General features: G+C 34.2%; 2 protein-coding genes across 8 annotated transcripts in view; one reads left to right on the top strand and one right to left on the bottom strand.

Annotated features, from left to right (window-relative positions):
• The window catches only part of LOC5576452 (protein javelin), a 44947-nt gene extending 29462 nt beyond the window's left edge, over positions 1 to 15485 (bottom strand). The window contains exon 1 of one of the 3 annotated variants that reach the window (XM_021841353.1): positions 15055 to 15485. The gene's annotated coding sequence lies outside the window, so the exon portion shown is untranslated. Of the gene's footprint in view, positions 1 to 7214; positions 7599 to 15054 lie in introns of those variants that run through there. The other 2 variants (XM_021841351.1, XM_021841352.1) reach the window with 2 other exon arrangements.
• LOC5578225 (calcium uniporter protein, mitochondrial) overlaps positions 1 to 15698 on the top strand; it is a 472328-nt gene that overhangs the window by 219164 nt on the left and 237466 nt on the right. The gene's annotated exons all lie outside the window — the stretch shown is intronic.

A 15698-nucleotide genomic window follows, 5' to 3' on the forward strand; every position in this document is an offset into this window, starting at 1 on the left:
CGGAGAAAGGTTAATCGATAACAATTGTTAGGATTATGATTTTTTAAACTGTTATTCGTGATATTTTATATCCAAATTCGCTTATATTTCATATTGCGAAACACATATCAAATGTTCAGAGATATCTCTCAATCAAATTAATGTATTTTAATTAACTTTCTCAGAATACTCTAAAATGCAGGAAGTTATTTTTTATTGTTTTGAATAAAATAAGATGGTTTATATTTATCGATATTTTACAGTTAATTTGCATTCCCTGCTTCAGAGAATATCATAGTTTTATAAATTAATAACGTAATAACCTATGACCAAGCTATAGATCATATACTACAATAGATCAAATATTGGTCGCTGTGGTTTATGTTCCGAACAGAAAAAAAAACTATAGATCATAGAATCATTGACAAAAATAGTTACTTTTTCTACCAGTACTCAATCACAACGTGTTTTTCGGCGTGTTAAGTACTTCTTAATTTAACTACATCAAGATTTTACCTTTATTCAGTGCTGATCTAGGGTAAATCATACAAATCTATACTTCGTATGGAATAGAGACAAAAATAACTATTTCAGTTCAGTATTCGAATTGACTAGTAGAGAGTTCCGCTCGTGATAAACCTTGTTATAAAGCATTCCCTTTTGACGGTAAACTTTAAAATTTGTTTAAATTATCAATTCGCCTCTGCTTTGCAAGTAATACAAAAAGGAAAGAGATAAATTTTCATTCCTTTTTTTTTAATTTTCTGCAATTATAGTCTCTTAACTTGCCATCTAGTCATTCTTGTTTTATTAATATCTTTTATCCTATATTTTGTTGGTATCACTCTGGAACAAGTTTATTTCGCAAGGATCAAAATACTTCTATATACATAGTATGAGGTTGCCGAATCGATTGCCGTTTTCAAACATGTCATAGCATGTCCGGATTTCCGGATTTGACTGTTAAAAATGCATTATTCGTCAATTTCAGTTAACTTGCAAGCAAGTTCATCAACTTGTGTGTTTATTTTTGTGCTTAATTTACTACAGAAATTAGTTTTTATCCAGCAAACACACAATCGTATGTGATATTAGGGCGATTTAAAATTCAGAATAACTCCAATCTTGCATATCCATATCATTTTTTTTTGTTACGGTTTGAAGAATGAGTTTTCATCATGGAATGGTCCATAGTAGTTTCCATATAAAGCCACCTTTAAATCACCCTAGAAATGGCTTAAAATTTTACAGAACACTACTTTTACCATAACGGTGGTAACAAGCAAATGGGACGTACATTTTGTATGCATTCTTATGGCTCATGTGTGTATATAGCCCCCAATTTAGTATCCATATTCACTAACGTATACGATTTTATGTTTACTGGGTAGGATCTGAAAAATATGAATCTTGTGATATTTTTTAATTCAAAAAAGAACTTTTTGATGATTTATCAAAACATTTTAACTGGTCATGTCAAAGAAAAACCGAATTTTCTATGGATGCTAAAAGCATGTTTCGGAATTCGTAATTTTCAATCAAATTACGTCAAAAGCCTAAAGTTTGAGGGTTCAATTTATAGATTATAGTTCACATTTCCTTCAAACATCTATGAAACGATTAGTTTATACAATTTTGACGTAGCTCAAAATTGTAACATGCTGCAACATTTCTGAGAACTGCAAAAGACTCAGAAAGCCCAAATTTGCTCTGGATACACAAAATTTGGTCTTTGTGACACACGTTAAGGTTATTTTTGTATCGCTGTACATTATAAATTAACATAGCGTTAGTGGTACACGACATAGACTTGATTTATATTCTTAGTAAATATCCATTCACTCTAACTAGACTTTCAATTTTGAATGTGGGCAGGTTTTGTATTTTGTTTGGTTATTTTTCAGATTTTTCAAACTCTTGGATTATATTGTATCCCCGTAAATTTAGCAAAAAATTTCTACTAAATGTCTTTTAGAAATTTATACCATTGCGGTTATGAAGAAACATATGGATTCACAATAATTCTTCGCAAGTCTTATCTTTACTTGAAGTTTGTCCATAAATCACAAATAAACCCCTATTTTAAGTACCGCAAACAGATTACCAGTCGAATTGCTTCCATTGCACAGCTGTCCAAATCGACATTTTAACCTTCCAGCCACCGTCAGAATCACCACGCTGCTGTTGTGAACGAAAAGCGAGGTTTTTCCAGCAGTGTTGTACAAAATACAACAGCGCGACGAATGACGTGTTAAAAGGAAATAAGTGGTTTCTCCGTTCTCGTAGATTTTAGAAGTTTAGAAGACATCAATTCGACAATGTTGTTCAACCTTTTTTGTTTAAGAAAATTTGTGGCTACTGAGCTAAGTAAATTGATTCTGAAAGTTTTAACTTATGGTGGATCCGAAAAATCAGATTTTGTATCTAATTTATTTGCTTTCAGTTTTACGTGAACGTGATCTTCAGAAGTGTTATAAAGGAAGTAATTATACACATTTTCGCTGAACATTGCAAGTTTGCAATTTCTATGTTATAAGCAAATTTAAGTGAAAGAATATGAAGTCTTAAGATGGATCTCTTGGAGTTGGTTCGATAATTTTTAGGCAACTTTTGCTGTGAAAACTGTGAGAAAGCCATTTTTGTATATTAAGAACATACACTTCAAACACACACCTTAAAAAAAACTCGAAATTCACCTGTAACTCACAAGTTTTAAACTTATCGGCGTGCTGCCCACAGCAAAGTTGTAGATTTTAACTAGATCTACAACTTTTCCATACACAACTTTTAGAAGAAATGTGAAACAAAAATATACAACTCTTCTGAATACAACATTCACGTAAAAGTTAGATGAAAAAAACTGATTTTTCAGGTTCACCCTAATTTTAAACTTTCAGAATAAATTTACTTAATTCAAATGAAGAGCCAGATCATAAGTGTCTTCGACAAATTTGTTCAGAATGACATCTTCAAGTTCGCATTAGAATGCAGCCACAAATTTATTCAAACAAAAAAAAGGGTCAAAATTAAAACTTAAATAAGGGCAACTCTATTAAACTTTTTTCTTACAAGATTGATGAATAACGATGCAACAAATTATGGTAGCACATTAAATTGGGAAGTCCTGGCTTCGATCACAGACTGGTTGCAAGCCGAATACGGCGGAATATTTTATATTTCATATCGAAGTTGTAAAAACATATGGGTCCAATCGATGCAAAACTTAAAATCAAGTGTACTTACAATGAACATTCTAGCCATAATTTGTTAAAATTTGCCTAAAATTAAATTTTCCGTTTGAACAATGAATAACTTCATGAAGCGTATTGAAATTTTGTAATAAATCGATTCAAATCGGTGGTCAGACGATCACACATGGGGATTTTTTTTTATTATCGTACAAATTGGGCCGAAGGGTCTCAGATTTTCATGAAACTTTTTTCCACAGGCAGGGCTCATGGATATATGAATAAAAAAAAATTGAGAAAAATTCAGGGTCGCCTATTTTTCCGGAAAACTCAGGTGGAAATTTTTTGTTTTCCCTTGATACTACTTGCTTTGAAAAATCATAACTCAAGAACGAAGCATCGTAGAAACAAAGTTTTTATTTGAAAATTTAAGCAAATTTTCTCAAAAATCCAAAAAAATATGAATTGGAAAAAGTTTTCCACAAAATTTTCTACCGTTGGGAAAATTCTTAAAGAAAAGCCGGAAAAACTATGCCCGAACTCGTGGAAAATTTTCAAAAAAATATTTTTGAGAAGGTAATTTTATAAGCTTTAATCACTGAAATTTTTGGGATGCACTTTTTTTTCGTTTTTGAGTTATGGCCAATTTTGTGAAAAATGTCCAGATGTGTCATATGAGACTTTTCTTTGAAAAATCATAACTCAAGAACGAAACATTGTAGAAACAAAGTTTTTATATGAAAATTTAAGCAAATTTTCTCAGAAATCCAAAAAAAAAATATGAACTGGAAAAAGTTTTCCACAAAATTTTCCACCGTTAGGGAAATTCATAAAGAAAAGCTGGAAAATCTATGCCCGAACTCGCGGAAATTTTTTATTGACATATTTTTGAGAAGGAAACTTTATAAACTTCAATTCTAGTAACTTTTAGGATGTACTTTTTTTTTGTTCCTGAGTTATGGTCAATTTTGTGAAAAATGACCATATTAGCCTTTTCTTTGAAAACAAATCTTTGCATTTTTTTACAAAATTGACCATAGATCAGGAACTAAAGAAAAGTACATCCTCAAAGTTACCAGAATTGAAGTTTATAAAGTTTCTTTCTTAAAAAATATTTTAATAAAAAATTTCCGTGAGTTCGGGCATAGATTTTCCAGCTTTTCTTTATAAATTTCCCCAACGGTGAAAATTTTGTGGAAAACTTTTTCCAGTTCATATTTTTTTTTGGATTTCTGAGAAAATTTGCTTAAATTTTCATATAAAAACTTTGTTTCTACAATGTTTCGTTCTTGAGTTATGATTTTTCAAAGAAAAGTCTCATATGACACATCTGGACATTTTTCACAAAATTGGTCATAACTCAAAAACGAAAAAAAAGTGCATTCCAAAAATTTCAGTGATTAAAGCTTATAAAATTATCTTCTCGAAAATATTTTTTTGAAAATTTTCCACGAGTTCGGGCATAGTTTTTCCGGCTTTTCTTTACGAATTTTCCCAACGGTGGAAAATTTTGTGGAAAACTTTTTCCAGTTCATATTTTTTTTGGATTTTTGAGAAAATTTGCTTAAATTTTCATATAAAAACTTTGTTTCTACGATGCTTCGTTCTTGAGTTATGATTTTTTAAAGTAAGTAGTGTCAAGGGAAAACAAAAAATTTCCACCTGAGTTTTCCGGAAAAATAGGCGACCCTGAATTTTTCTCAATTTTTTTTTATTCATATATCCATGAGCCCTGCCTGTGGAAAAAGTTTCATGAAAATCTGAGACCCTTCGGCCCAAACCCGTTCGGTAATAAAAAAAATCCCCACATGATTTCCGTACAATTCGTAGTTGCTACTCCACGATTGACCGGAATAATCAAAATTACACAGAGAATCAACAGAAGTAGCTTGAGAGTAGCTCACCATCTTCAATGAACAAGTTCGAGGGCTCCAATCCTAGTAGAGTCAATAATGAGCTTTGTTAGAAGGATATTTCAAAAGCTACATGGATTCACCTTGGTAAGTGATGCAATTCATATAGACACTTATAGTGACAAACCATCCATAGTTTGTTGAACGATTGAATAAGTGTAACATTGCCACGACAATCTATTTCAAATTTGCGTTATCATAAGCATGAAACGAGCTCACCAGTTGGTAATCTATCTTTGAATGAAGTCCCAATCTTGACATCAACACGCATAAGCTGGGATAGGAAATCACTCCGATGGCGCGCAAAAATGAACTACACTATAACATGCTCTTAAAAATTAATAATAAGAAATTAATCTGTACAATTCATTTATAAAAAAAAAAACTTTTTTTTGTACTTTTGTCGAGAAATTATGTTTTCTAGCCCATAGTGCGAAGTTCCCACAAAAAGCAATGCACGGGAGCAGGGACTCTAGAATTCGAACTAACTTCCTAAGGGAGAAAAAAAACTCACTGTTGTGCAGTCAGTTTTCAGCACACTGGGAGTCGTGATTGCGGTAAACGTAAGTGGAAAATTGTAACAGTTTAGCGACGGCGGCGGCGACAGAGACAAGTGCTGAGCAAACACACGCGAGGGCATCACGCGGTATCAGACGGGTAAATAGAATACTTCTGAAGCCGAAGTGTTGTCAGATGCTTGAACGGTGCTCATTTGAAGATGCCAGTTGGACTCGTGTGCCTTGCAAGTGGCAAGAGTTCAATTCTTTTTGAAAACTTTAAGTCTATGGATATTTTTGAAGTATTGAAGGACTTATTCTTTGAATGGTTTTGTGAAAAGCTCAAATAGTCTATTGGTTTTCAGACAACACTGTTTTTATTTTCTCTATTGTCTATTGTTTGTTTAGTTCTTAATCATCCCAGAATACCTCAACTTTGCATTAAGAAGTCTTATTTTGTTGGTTTCTTCTTTTTCCTGGCATTAACGTCCTCACTAGGACAGAGACTGCTTCTCAGCTTAGTGTTCTTATGAACACTTCCACAGTTATTAACTGAAAGCTTTCTTTGCCAAACTTGCCATTTTCGCATTCGTATATCGTGTGGCAGGTACGATTATACTCTATGCCCAGGGAAGTCAAGGAAGTTCCTTTACGAAACGATCCAGGACTCTAACCACTCGGCTAAGGAAGGCCCCTAATTTTGTTGGTTTACTGGTTCCATAACATCTTTTGATCCAATGGACCACTGCAAAATCGTTTCGATTAAACCATAAAGGCCAGGAATAAATTTTATGATTGAATGGTTCCTGCTCTTTATCATTACAATGAAAATCCACTTCTTGATTCTAAGCCCACAGATTCAGCAACCATGAAAGCTATCCAACTGCACTGATTTTCCATTCAAAGCCAGTCTAATTAGTGTTTTCAACAATCGTCAGCTCGTCAAACCCTCGATCTAATCATATCCCGGTTTTTATACGCTTCCTCTTGTGTTGGGGCTAATAATGTGTCAGTCATCTCACACGCCGCCAATCATGGCGTAAACTTATAAGCCCCTCCGTTCAATGATTGGCAGTTTCAACCCCCCATATCGATTGCCTCGAGTTGTGGACGGAACTTAAAACAATACCATTTCATCAACGGCAGGGCTGCCCATTAAAACCCTGTTGGCCTATTGACGATTTCTCCCCGCGTTGCAGTTCCCGTCATATGTGTAGACAGGTTTTCTATGAGGTTCAAGTTTCATACTTATGTTTACTTGCTTTTTTGGTTTGAATCAAACCAAAAATTTTGATTTCAACCAAAAAGTTTGAATCGCACCAAAAATTTTGGATCCGACAACAAAGCTTGGATCCAACCATTTGTCGACAAGCTATTGAAGCTACATAATTACAAAGTATGTTGATAACATTTGCACAAAAACTTTTGCGTTTTTTAGCAACGTTTTTTGTTTTCTTTTTTTATAAAGTACCGATCAGCTTTATCCCTCCCGCCCTCTCTGGCTTCGCCCTGTTTCCGTCATTGCCCATCACAGTCACTTCCATAGGTCGGGGACAACCTTGGATTAACCCCCGGCCACCACCTCAAAAAACACATTCGACTCACTCTCGAAGCACAACACCTCACTGGGCACGTACCGTTAATTATTTCGATTTTCGCTTTTTTTTTTCTTCAGTTTGTTTGGTTTGATTTGTGTTCTGAAAACCGAAACTGCTGCCACTAATACCCAACACTGGCAGCACTGACCTCTCGAAACACGCTAATGAAGTCACTCTTCGCACCCCCACGTGACGCTTTCCTCGCACACTTTCAGTCTTGTTCTTCTGACTGGATTTTTTGCTGCCACAAAATTCAATTAAAAAATCTCAACAACTCTCTCGTCGGACATGTAACAACTAGCACTTGCACACTGCGCCAACATAACTCGAAGTCGAGGACGATGGCAGATCAGGATGGGAGGGAAATTTTGCTCGCAATTTTAATTGCTAGCGCGCCACCCCCTTCTACACGCTCTGATCGGATTTTCCTTGCACAAAAAATTAAAACACTTGTGACGCCTCCACCGAGAAAGCATTTTGTTAACTAAAATCGTGGCTACACGTTAGGGTGCGGATTATTTTTCGGATGTTCTCAAAACCTAAAGTTTGTGTGCTCTTCTGAATAAAAATCACATAAAATGGGAAATTTCAAAGTTTGAGTCAAAAATATTAAGATTTCTAGGTGACACAGGGACTTGAAGGTGAGCTTTCAAGTAATTACATATAATTGTTACGTTGTTATTTATTAACCAATTTCAAATCTTTTAGCAACGTTCTCTCCAAAACTGATCGTATATAAAGTTAATAAAACAACAAATTTGTCTTAAATTAACTCTGGCTCTTGTTAGAAATAGTTTGCTTCCAATTTTAAAAAATCAGTCATTTTTCATCGGCACACACTGTAAGTCTCAGCGCATTTGATATTTTATTAAAAAAAAATCATAACTTTTCATAAAGTTGAAATCCTAAGCTTTCATTCTTCAAAAAAAAAAGATTGGAAATCGGTTGAGCTGCTCAAAAGTTATGATATTTTCAAAAATAAACCATCTAATGCGCTGAGACCTACAGTGTGTGCCGATGAAAAATGACTGATTTTTTATTTTCAAAAAATATATCTTAAAAACTAAAAAACATATATTGCTGAAAATTCGACAATAAACGTTTTTCTAAACTTTCAAAAATAAATGAGAACAGCAATAGCCCCTTTGCTCCCAAGGCCTTCAAAATACGAAAAAGTGGATTTTTTTAAAACATTTTGCATGTACGAAAAACAATTTTTGGTGAAATTTTATATTTTTCTTGAAAAGTCAAAATCTTTAGCTTTCATTTCGTCCAAGAAAATTGAAAATTGGTCAAACGGTTCAAAAGTCATGATTTAAAAAAAATCAAATTTTTGCAAAGTCACTATTTTTCTGGTCACCCTTTTTCGGAAATGGTCACCCCAATCAAAAAAATCCAAAAACACGTATATCCTTATTTCGGATAAGGAATAAAATAGTGAATTTTCACGGAATTCGGTGACCCACTAGATCGATTTTTCATGGAATGGCTGTATTACGAGCATAAGTCGGAAGAAATTTTTGAATCTTTTCATCTCTTTTAAATCTTGAAGTTATCTCCTGTTGGTGAATTGTGCTGCCAAACTCTAGACGCTCCAAAGAAATATTCAAAAGTCTCTTACCACGATTATTTTTCAGGAATTTCTCCTCAGATTCTTCGAGAAGAAGCTTCAGGACTTCTTCTAGTGATATCTCCAGAGATTTTTCCTGGACTACCATCAGAGCCTTCTCTAGGCATCCTTTCAGAATTTCTGCTGAAAGATTTCTGACAAATTCTCTCAGGAATACATCCAGAAATTCCTTCAACGATTTTCCAAGATATTTTTAGAGTAATTTCTCCGGAATTCATCCCGAAAAATACTGTGAAAATCTAACTGACGCAACTAGCTCCAGAAAATTTCACAAAAATTACTCTGACAATCTTCTTAGATACTTTTTAAGAATTTCTTCGCATGTTTTCCAAAGATTCCCTTATGAGTTTTCCCAAAAAAAAATCATAGGTTAATTCTAGAGTTTCTGAAGTAATTCGTTTAGGGATTTCAATTTACAAAACCCTACAAGAATTTTATCAGGAGCTCCTAAGCCGATTTCTCACATAATTTTTGAAGCAATGTTCATGTGAATTCTTCCTTGGTTTCATCCACGGGTGTTATTGAAAATGGCTTTAAAATACATGCAGGGATCATTCTTGGAAAAACTTTTAAAAATTCCTTCAACAATTTCTCAATAAATTCGATCAGGGGTTCCGCATTGATTTCTTCCATTTTTTTGTCTTATTTCATCCATGAATAACATCTGCAACTCTTACAAACTATTCTGGACTAATTACTCAAGTATTTTCCCCCCGAAGTCTACAAAAGGTCTCAAACCAGCGAATACTGCCACAATTATTCCGATAATTTCTCCACACTGTTTATTATCAACAAATTATGTAACATTATCAGGAATTGGATTGCTTACTTTTTTTTGTTAATAATTTTCGTAACAATTTATCATTAAAACACACCAAGACTTCCTCAGAAGTTAGAGAGTGAATTTTTGGTTCTTGCAAAAATTATGTAATTTCTACAGAAGCTTCATCAGAAGGCTTGATAAAGACTCCTCTGCGTAGAAAAAATGAGACGATTTCAAGTTTTTTTTAAAGGAGTAAATATTTAACTCAAAATTCCCATCATGAATCCTCAAACAATGCAATTGAGAGTGCATTGAAATGCGAGGATTTTTTCAGGCTCTCTTTTTCTCTTGCTTATATGCTCACCCTTACTCATGCTTTAAAAGAACTCTTGAGTGACCCACCCGAACCAAACGGGCCTCGAGGAGTTGTGATGACACTTTTTAATTTTTCTCCGTTGTGTTTCGAGTCGCATCTCCCTCGCTCATTTTTCGTTTCCTTTCTGCTTAGTAGTTTTTTGCTCTCTAACAAAGAGGCAAATACAGTTCGCTACTCAACAGCATGCTTCCGAACTTTGATGATGTTAAGGAGTATCATCAAGCCAGATCATTAGTGATTGTTATGGTTTAAGTACAAAATGTCAAAGAACAGAATGTCGAAAAGACGTCAAAAGAGACAAAACGTCAGAAGGATGGAAGGTCGAAATATTTATTCTTTCGGAAGAAAATCATTCTTCCAAGAAATTCTCGTCATCTTTCAATTCTCTTTTTCCAACAATTTGGCATTTGACGTTTTGTCCTTCGGCGTTTTATGACCCAACCGATTATTATAGTGTTTATTTTAAAAATGCCTACTGGATTCTTTAAAAAAAAATGCTAAAGATTTTTGAGCAAAATCCTAAAAAACTTCCTGAAGTTATACTTTGACAAAATATTGGATGAAATCTTCGAGTTTTTTCTTGGAAATTCTCTAAAAAAAATTGTTTTGTTTGTCTCTGGAGAAATTTCTTGGAGATATTTCTGGTTGATATTTTTAAAGAATTCCTGAAAGTCAATGTGGAATCCCTAGACAAATTACTGCTTGAATTCTAAAAGATGTCCCAAACGAAAATCTTGGACCATATCATAGCGACATCGATGAAATAATCACTGGACGATCTGCTAGAGATTAGTTTTGAGAGATTTTTTGGAGAAATTCATGGTGGAGTAATTTCTGCAGTAAAATAAATCTAGATTGAAATCTTGAAGGTATCTTGAACGTTTATGGAGGAATTTCTTGAAAAACCCATTATAGAATCAATGAATGAATTCCTGAAGAAATCTTCGGAGTAATATCTCAAAGAAACTTTGGGCAAGTTTTTAGTTGAGAGAATTACTGATGAAATTCCTGTAAAAAATCTTGAAAAAAAATCATACAGTAATACGAAAAAAAAACTTCATCAATATTCATAGAAGATTTAACTACGTTTACTTGGTTTTCTCAGCTTTGCAAAAAATCAAAACGGTTTGCCCGACGTTTCGGCTCTTTTACTGACTCTTTTTCAAAGGTATATTAAAAAATAGAAATCATTTTAAAGCTTATCACCCAACATAGAGTAAAGTGGGGCAAAAGTTCGAGTGGGGTAAAAGTTTCTTTTTAAGATTTCTAGTTCAATTCAAAACAAATCTTATAAATGTCATGGTGGTTCAATTGCTATTCAACTTTCGTTGCATTGAACCAAATCTTTTTCAATATTTTATGTAATGGCGTTTCTAGGCCTATCATAAGGTTGCTTTGAGGTGTATTAGTTTTTGCATAAATGCTTGAAAACAGTTTTTGGCCCATAGTGGGGCAAAAGTTCGAATCATCGGGGCAAAAGTTCGACCCATGTATAAAATCACGGAAATATTTGCAAATTGCCTAAAATCCACATATTATCTTCAAATTTAGTTGAATTTGTCTGATCGTGTGAAAATTGTCACCAAAATTTTACATTTCCACTTAGTTTTGCGAAAAACTGCTATTTTTGAGTATATTATAATTAACTCGGTTTGGGCAATTTTTTGATGAAAATTTAGTGTGTATTTTTCGTCAAACTTATGTTTACGGCTGGTGTAAGGAATGTCTGTCATAAAAGTATCGATATTTTGTGTTTTAGCCAGCGAACTTTTGCCCCACACTTGATTCGAACTCTTGCCCCACCGGTGGGGCAAGAGTTCGAATAAGACAATCAATTTTGAAACTGTTATAACTAAAAATGAGTAAATATTTTGACACAAGTTTGTTCAGCAAAATTATAGCCAATATGTTGAAGGTTCACTGTATGGTATTTGTTTTGTTTCAACTGCTTTTGTTTTCCTGGAAACTTTGATTATACCACTAAGGTCGAACTTTTGCCCCACCTTACTCTATGACACAATTTTTCACTCTTAAGCTGTCAACTGTTTTTTTTTATCAATACCAACCATAATTTCCGTTTTTTGATATCTGGAAGCTATCTTAAAACGGATAATATAGATACAATTGACAAAAAGACGCTTGACAGCATGGCTGGTAGCAAGTCACATTTTAGTGACTTGATCACTTTTTTCGATCTGCTCACTAAAAAGTCACTATTTCCAGCAAAAAGTCACTAAAGTCACTTTTTTTTCAGAAAAATGGTCACTCAAATCACTTTTTTCTTAATCTGATAATAATGAAATTTCAGACTGGGTCAGCTTTTCAAATACAAATAGATCTTCGTTAATATAAAGACAATATTCCGTAGACATTTCCAATGGAAAATGTAGAAAATTTTCTAGGAAAAGTTTTGGAGATGATTCGGGCAAAACTTAGAAAGAAATTTGTTGGTGAATTTTTGGACCGAAATATTTTAATGCATTTTGACAAAAACCACGACCAATATCTGAAAAAACCTGCTGAATAAATGAAACATGAATTTTCTGAGATAATGTACGGTTATAGAAGGAATCTTAAACCTGCCTTCTGAAAGAACATCTTCAGTTGAAATTTACATATTTTAAGAACGCATGGAATCGTTTTTCTGTTCCCTATGTTTTCTGGAGTTGATTATTTGGAAGAAAGGGTTTAATTTTACAGAAATTCTTCCCCAAATTTTGCCTGAGTTTCTATTTGTTGTAACACACTCAATCTGTTCGGTAAAATTAACTGGGTTTTTGAACTACCGAAAAAGTCAGTAAACTAAAAACAAATGTCAAAAATCGAAAAACAGATATTTTTCACTGAAATTTTGCAGAGAGCATTCTTTCTATATCATATATCGATAAATATAAAACATGGTGAAATTTGCTTTTCAATTACGCGTGGCGACAGTTTTTATTTTACTGACTTTTTCGGTAGTTACAAAACCCAGTAAAACTTTACCGACCCCAGTAATTTAATCTAAGTGTGTGGTTTTAGAATTTTGAATTCCGCCAGGATTTTTTTCAGAATATATTGTTATTTGTTCGCGATTTTCAGTTTTATATACAACCAACAATTTTCCTTCGAACTATTTCATAGAATTGTTAATAAATGTTTCAAGACATTTGTTTAGTTTGTATCTCTCCTTCAAAATCTTCAATGAATTTTTGGTATAAGCTCCTCATGAAGAGGATTTTTTCTAGAAAATTTAACACGAGTTAGTTTTCCGGAGTTCATGTTTTTGATGTTTGTTTATTTTTTGTTTATTTATTCGACTGAAATATAAAATAGTAACCTGCATCAAGCTAACGTTCATCTCTTGTAGCTTTGAAGTCACTTTTAGGGCACATTTTGGTAACTATTTGGATCATTTTGGTCATTAAAGTCACTATTATTTTGCTGTCTGACCGCTACCAGCCCTGTGACAGCGTGAGAGATAAACTTTGTTTATATGTTGTGTAATAAGTCTTTAAAATGTTCTCTACTTTATAGTATACCCTTGAAAAAGACCCAAAAAGGAGACGATACGTCAGTCAAAGCAAAACACACCTTTTTGATTTTTCCTAAGACTGAGAAAGCCAAATAAATTTAGTTAAATATTTATAGAATAATTGGGCCTTCCTTAGCCGAGTGGTTAGAGTCCACGGCTACAAAGCTGAAGGTGTCTGAGTTCGATTCCCGATCGGTCTAGGATCTTTTCCTTGACTTCCCTGGGCATAGAGTATCATCGTACATGCCACACGATATACGAATGCGAAAATGGCATATTTGGCAAAGAAAGCTCTCAGTTAATAACTGTGGAAGCGCTCATCGAACACTTAGCTGAGAAGCAGGCTTTGTCCCAGTGAGGACGTAATGCCAAGAAGTAGTAGAAGAAGTAGTAGTCTGGCTGGACTTTAAAAATAATTTATGAATATTCGTATCTCCTGGTTCCTCTTGGCTCCTCTTCGATCCCTTTTCGATCTGTAACATTTTTCAGTTCTTATTTGTAAGACACTCACTTGCTACCAGTCCTGTATTCTTCGATCATTTATGTATTTAAATGTATTTTTGGTCCTTGATTTATTTTGCAAATTCTCTAAATACCTAGATATATCAGGGATTTTATTTCTATAAATGAAAAGACGCCCTATTAATAACAATCAAAATATTTTTAAAAGCTTGTAAAAATATTCAGTTTGTCTCAGTTTTCATAAAACCATGATCAAACATAGTTCATTTTTTTTTGTAAAATAAATAAAAATTTGGAGAAAAACTGCTTTTAGTCAATACCTGTTTTGATATTAGACAAAATTGATGTTTTTTCAAACTAGAAGATTCGAAATTGGTTGAAAAATATCAAAGTTATGTAAGTTTCACTGAAGGTCATATATTCAGCCATTCCATGAAAAACCGATCTAGTGGGTCACCGAATTTCGTAAAAATTTGCTATCTTTTTCCTTATCCTGAATAAGAATACACGTGTTTTTGGATTTTTTGATTAGGGTGACCATTTCCGAAATAGGGTGACCAGAAAAATCGCGACATTTCAAAATTTTATGAATAGCCTTTTTTGTCCCGAGGCCTTCAAAACACGAAAAAACTTTTTTTTTTAATTTTTTTCATGTGAAAACAAACATTTTTTGTGAAATATTATATTTTTCTTGAAAAGTCAAAATCTTTAGCTTTCATTTTGTCCAAGAAAATTGTAAATCGGTCAAGCGGTTCAAAAGTTATGATGTCTTAAAAAATCCCAATTTTTCTGGCCACCCTATTTCGGAAATGGTCACCTTAAGCATAAAATCCAAAAACACGTGTATTCTTGTTTCGGATAAGGACCAAATTAGCAAATTTTCACGGATTTCGGTTACCCACTAGATCGGTTTTTCCTGGAATTGCTGTATTATAACTTGAAAATTCACCTTCAAGTCGCTTGCGCCACCTCTAATTCTTTATATTTTCAGCTCAATATTTGAGGTTTCTTATTTTAAGTGATTTGAATTCAGAAGAGCACACAAACTTTTGGTTTAGAGAACTTTCGAAAAATATTCCGCACCCTACTACACATGTTACAAATGTAAGTAACTGCTGTCCGATCGAAACATACTTTTACTCCTGGACGACGATGACGGCGAGCGAGCTGCAGTGCGATTCGACGTTTGTTCCGATCCGTCGCACTCCTAAGCACTAAAAGCGGAGTCCTTCACGCACAGTTGGGCAACAGCTATTTTCCGCGCACCGACGCCTCCAAACTAGCGCAGCGCAGGAAATGTATCCTTTCTCCGATCGATCACCCAAGCCGAGACTTTCCCAGGTGCGTTGATCGATTCGATGCTCTGCTCCACCCTCGCTTCGTTTTAAGTCACACGTGATCACCCGTCGACGCGCGATTTTTTTCTACCGAACAGTTGAGTTACTGCCTATTACACTAGTAGAAGGCTGTGACTATCTCGCGATCGCGCCCTAAGCGCTGATCGATCCGTTCCCGGTAAGTGTTGATCAAGTACTGTTGAAAGCTAGGCACCGGCGCTGCTTCGCCACCCGTCCAATGGTCGGTTGTTTTGGGCTATCTATTCGGCGGCGACGGATGGGGCCCTTCTCGAACCGGACGAAGTCATGTGAGAGTGAGAATAAGGGTGTGCGTTACTTAATGCAAAACAACGCTTATTGGATAATTCACAAAGCAATTCCAACGGCATTATTTGATGAGTGCTCTTCAGGATATTTCTCAATTCAATACCCTGATAATCC

The sequence above is a fragment of the Aedes aegypti genome, chromosome 2 (assembly GCF_002204515.2).
Source record: "Aedes aegypti strain LVP_AGWG chromosome 2, AaegL5.0 Primary Assembly, whole genome shotgun sequence".
Classification (NCBI taxonomy): Eukaryota; Metazoa; Arthropoda; class Insecta; order Diptera; family Culicidae; genus Aedes; species Aedes aegypti.